The sequence below is a fragment of the Microcaecilia unicolor genome, chromosome 1 (genome assembly GCF_901765095.1).
Source record: "Microcaecilia unicolor chromosome 1, aMicUni1.1, whole genome shotgun sequence".
NCBI classification, from domain to species: domain Eukaryota; kingdom Metazoa; phylum Chordata; class Amphibia; order Gymnophiona; family Siphonopidae; genus Microcaecilia; species Microcaecilia unicolor.
Genome location: NC_044031.1, coordinates 636806347 through 636812373, shown reverse-complemented (window position 1 = coordinate 636812373; position 6027 = coordinate 636806347).

The window sequence follows — 6027 nt, the reverse complement described above, 5'->3', positions numbered from 1 at the left end:
CGTCCCCGCAAGCTCTGTCCCCATCCCCATTCACGGTAATGGTAACCGTATCATCCTCCACTTAAAAGTACAGGTTTTGAGTTCAGTTTGTTTTTAAATAAAAAGAAATAGTTCAGACAAGCACTTTAATTTTTGCTGCAGCAATTTGTATTCATCATCAGTTAGCTGTCATTGTATTTTGAAATTATTTTTGCATTTTGTATAACACATACACATTTAGAATTTATTCCTCAATATAACTGTTTCTACTTGCTGATGAAACTATTTCAACACACTAACATAAAAATTATTTAACTCCAGGAGGCTTTTTAAGACTAATGAGGAAGCTTGCCTAGCATTCATTTTGGAAATTACACCAGTGAGTGATGAGCATCTGAAGTCTTTTTCTCCGTTAAATCATAAAATTAAGAATTTATTTCTCAGAAATCATTGATTTTTGCTGTTTTAACACATTTCCCTTTCCAGGAAGCCTGGTGTCTCTACCCCCACCCAACATAAAATGCTGTCCCCAGTGACCTGGTTACCCTCCTTCAAATTTCAGATTTTGTACCCAAGTAGCCTAATGCTACTTCCACCCTGCCTTCTACAAACATCTTGATCAACAAGATGCAGGGTGCAAAGTTTCCAAACCCCTTCCTTCTGGAGGCCTTCAGAAATGAGGGTGTGCCTCTCCCTCAAGCCTGAAACTTCTCTTTTGAATATCTCTGAAGGAGTAAGGGACTTGGGGAAGGAGGAGAGCTGTATGTCAAAGCCCTACTGAGCAGCACATGAGGAGTGTATAGCCTGATGTACAGCTGCTCTCATTTCATCAGCTTGTGATCAGCATTAAGCCAGGGCTGCAGCTGTGGGGGTAGGGGTAAGGAAGATGTGGGTGCATGGAACAGCAAACACTTTTCTCCCTTCCCTTCCTCCTCGCCATGAGTGTCACTTACATTTTCCTGCAGCGATTCATAGTCACAGGCCTACTCCATGGCCTTCCTTCTGCCACATCCTGCTCTCTTTCCCTACTCCTCCCCCTGCCTGGGTCACTGTTTGCTATTGGATTCCATCAGCTGTGTGGGATTCATGATGTAAGTGTGATCTACATCGCCTAGCAGACCACATCCAAGGGATCCAGGGTCCCAGGCAGCGACAGAACGTTGGAGGTGAGAATTATTATATAGGATGATTTTGCATGGATCTCATGCTTAACTTTGGGGGTGTGGACTTATGCCTAGTGAAACCTGGCATAAATCTCTGTATGGAAGTTGGGTACAAGCCCGGTATTCTACAATACTACACTCAAATTTTTTAAATGCCCCTGATCCACCCCTATCTTTCCAATGGCCCCTTTTTAAGTTGTGTCCAAGATGGTTTTGGCATGCAGTTTTATAGAATAGTGCATAAGCAGATGCACATGCAAACCCTAATTGGAATTAATTGCATTGATAACTGAGCACTAATTATTTTTCTCACAGATCTGGGATTTGACCTTAAATTTGGACAGCCAAATTTGGGCAAATGTTATTGAATCCGAGGGAAAAAATTTTCAGACAAAGACTATTGGCTTTTTCATACCAAGAGATCCTCTGTGCCTCTCAGATGGTTTCTTCAATTCTGTTCCATTTTTTTTTCACATAATATACTACTTAAAAATGGGCTTAAGTTGGATGAACTTTACTCATTCCTTTGAGTATTGGTCTCCAGTAGAAACTTACCCAGTCCTTCAGTATTCTCTGCCACTTTTAGGTGAGAGAAGCTCTCAAGAGTCTCACAACATCATTATAAAGCTTAGCATGATCCAAGCAAACATACAAGGCAAGATCAAATATATATATTTCCCTCATGCTTTATTCCATTAAATGTTCTTATTATTAAGTATAATAGCAGAAATATTAATAATGTGGATCTAGTGTTAAATGTTTTAAAAAACATTCTAGCACTCTCACATTACATCTCCATGGTCACTGCTTCTCAGGTTGGTGAGTAAAACTTCATATTATTCTCACAAATGATTGCACAGAGCAGAGGAGTAGTCTAGTACCTGATTTTCATTGTGATCTTGGACAACTTACATCACTCTCCATCGCTTCAGCTACAAACTTAGATGATGAACTCGGTGAGGCTAAGGAGGAGCTATTTTGCTTGAAAGGCAACTTGTGGTGTTCTCATGCTTGAGAAAGCAAAAAATGAAACCCCAAAATCCTTTCTTAGCATGCATTCTGTACTCTTAACACTTCTAAAATTACCTGCCTTTCATAACATTGGCGCTATCTGCTGAGACAAACTAAAAGTAGAATAGAAAAAAAGAAAACAAGTTTCAACACTCTCCACAAAATCTACTTGGATCTTCAGTTGTGAGTACATACATTTTCAGATTCTTATATTTTAATTTACAGTTTGGCAAAAATTGTATCTTTTATCAAGTTGATATCAAGAACTATATAAAGATAGGGCTGTGTCTGCCCTATGAGTCTGAATTTATTCGAAGTATCTGTAAAGTCGAATTGTGGTGTTCAGATTTTAAGAACAGCCTTACAAGTACTTCATATGTCTTATAAGACATATTCTTTGCAATATCTAATAGTTTTTTTTAGTCAAGGTTGAAATTACTACAGTAATATTTCAATCAGTCAATATTGTTAACCTCTGCAAAAATTCACTAGCTCTAAATGTAGCAGGAGGGTTTTCAGTTACGTTTGTTTTTCCCTTTCATCCTGGCTAATATTTGATTTAGATGCCAGGTTTGTTTGTTTTTTTAATACCCAGATATTATGCATCAGTGTTTGGATACCATTGAGTGCTGAATATCTGAGTATTATCTGACCACTGGTTGTTATCTGGGTACTGGTAATATTCACACTGGTACCTGGATACCTGTGTGGAAAGAGAAGGGACAGGTTTTATGGTGTCCTAAGTTGATCTGATTAGTTACCCAATTAGCAGACTGAATATCACTAACTGGTTAACATAAACCTCTACACAGACTCCGTCTTGGACCAGCCTAAAACTATTTGGACAGTGCTAGGGAGATTGGAAGAGATTTTCAGTATCATTAAATCAGATAATGATGTTGAAAAATCAAGGTATTCCCCCAGTGAACAGGACATCCAGACGGGAATGGCTCTATAGAATATTATAGCAAATAGGACAGAACAGCCCCTCTAGTCTGCCTATTTTCCTTCTTCTTGCATTAAGATCATTTCATATAATTCAGCATTCCTGAATCTTCTTATTGTTCTGACTTTCACTACCTCAACTGACTCACATTCACTTTAGGCTCTCCTGTAGCTCAGATCTTTTCAACTGTACTCTGCAGAGAAATATATTCTTACTATGTATTTGTACATTAGAAAGTCCCTTCCTAAATGTCAGACACCTCATTATTCCTTCCAAACTATCATATCATTCCTGATCATATTTACAATTTCTCAATTATTTTGAATTCAAATAACATTCCTTAATGTGTTAGCATATTGTCTAATACTATTAATAGAAATCATGATTAGTTCCAATCTCAGTTTCTTCATACATACTCTCAAGCTGACAGTGAACCATTAATTTCTACTTGAAAAATCAAACACTTTTTCTGATAGTTATGCATTGTTCAAGTTAACATTAGAAAATCTGAGATACATTTAATGTATTTTATTCACCTTTACCATCTCCTCCCTATTCACTAAAGTGAACTTCCAAATGAACTCACAAATGCAAGTTATTTGCTGCCACTCCCAGTTTTTCTAGTTGGGTTCTGTTCACTAATAATGAGCATTTTTATGTGAAAATGCAGTAGCCTACTTAGGGCTTCTTTTACAAAGCCGTGCTATGGATTCCTGCATGGCAAATGAGAAGAAGCCTGTAGATATTGAATGGGCTTCCTCTCATTTGCCGCACTGGAACTGCTAGCGCGGCTTTGTAAAAGAAGCTCTCAAAGAGTATGGCTGACACTGATATTAGGTCAATTTCTAAAGTCTAAATTTTTCATTGTTATATTTTGAACAAAATAAATTGAGTCATACATACATGAGGAATACAGAGTTTAAAGCATGAGTAAAACTGAGGCAAATTATCCGTATTACATTATATTTAGGCTTATGTCCCGCTACCATATTTCATTTCTAAGTGGATTATAGAATATCTAGAGGAACAAAAGAGCCAGAACAGTGCTCTGGGAATTACAATGACAACTTTATAGTCAATAGAACCTAAATATACATTTTTTTAAATAAGAAAGTTATCTTCTTTCTAAACAAAAGATATATTTATGAAAATGAAAACATAACAGCAATATCTTTCCATAATCTAGTTGCTTGAATGGCCAAAGATTTATCAAAGAGCGCTAGTCTTTTTTTACCCTTAACTGAGGGGAAAGTGAAAAATTAGCAACACCATCCAGCTTATAATTGAAAAAGAAAAACGCCTATATTGCGACCCAAATCGGGAGATAGACGTTTATCTCACAAAAACGAATAAAGCGGTATAATCGAAAGCCGAATTTGGACGTTTTCAACTGCACTCCGTCACGGATGCGGACAAAGTTGATGGGGGTGTGTCAAAGGCGTGGTGAAGGCGGAACTGGGGCGTGGTTATCGGCCGATCAGAGATAGGCGCCTTTCGCCGATAATGGAAAAAAAATATGCGTTTTTAGCGAGAATTTAGGGCACTTTTCCTGGACCCTGTTTTTCCACGAATAGGGCCCCAAAAAGTGCCCTAATTGACCAGATGACCGCTGGAGGGAGTCGGGGATGACCTCCCCTGACTCCCCCAGTGGTCACAAACCCCCTCCCACCACAAACATATGCCGTTTCACAACTTTTTATGTTCACCCTCAAATGTCATACCCACCTCCCTGGCAGCAGTATGCAGGTCACTGGAGCAGTTATTAGGGGGTGCAGTGGACGTCAGGCAGGTAGACCCAGGCCCATCCCCCCCCACCTGTTACACTTGTGCTGGTAAATGGGAGCCCTCCACACCGCCCCCCAAACCCACTGTACCCACATGTAGGTGCCCCCCTTCACCCCTTAGGGCTATAGTAATGGTGTAGACTTGTGGGCGGTGGGTTTTGAGGGGGATTTGGGGGGCTCAACACCCAAGGGAAGGGTGCTATGCACCTGGGAGCTCTTTTACCTTTTTTTTGGTTTTTGTAAAAGTGCCCCCTAGGGTGCCCGGTTGGTGTCCTGGCATTTGAGGGGGACCAGTGCACTATGAATCCTGGCCCCTCCCACGAACAAATGCCTTGGATTTATTCATTTTTGAGCTGGGCGCTTTCATTTTCCATTATCATTGAAAAACAAAAACGCCCAGCTCACAAATTGTCGAATAAAACATGGACGTCTATTTTTTTCGAAAATACGGTTCGGTCCGCCCCTTCACGGACCCATTCTCGGAGATAAACGCCCATGGAGATAGACGTTTTCGTTCGATTATGCCCCTCCATGTCTCCTAATTCTAAAGGAAGTTGCAAAACAAAAATGGGCTGAGAAATAACTAGGAATCTGCCCTTGTAATATTTTCAAAAGAAAACAAACTAGTTAAAAAAAATACTCTTGCTTCAAAGGGCAGCCAATGTCAATATAGAAGAGAGAGACCCTGTCAAATTTTGATAGCCTCAAAATTAGCCTTATTGCCGTATTTTGTATCATTGGAAGTCTTTTCAATAAACGTTTTGTGCAACCTTTATAAACCAAATTACAGTAATCAAGGGATGACAATAGCAATGCATGATCAACCCCTATTCTGCAAGCCTGGGGTTAATGACTGAAGACAACCAGAGGCAGAGGGTGACTGGGGATCACAGAAAAAGGTATAATTAACTGGAAAATGAAGATAGTAATGCGTCTATGCAGGCATTGGTATGTCTTCACCTGCAAAACTTTATACAATTCTAAAGACTGTATTTCAGAAGGGTATAGATATACTAGAGGCCGACTAGATAAAAGAATCTAAAAACAGTGTGGGTCTGCAACACTAAACATATCAGATGAAAATGAAAGACCTGAATATGTACAAATTAAAGGAGAGGAGAGATGGGGGATCATGATAGAGATA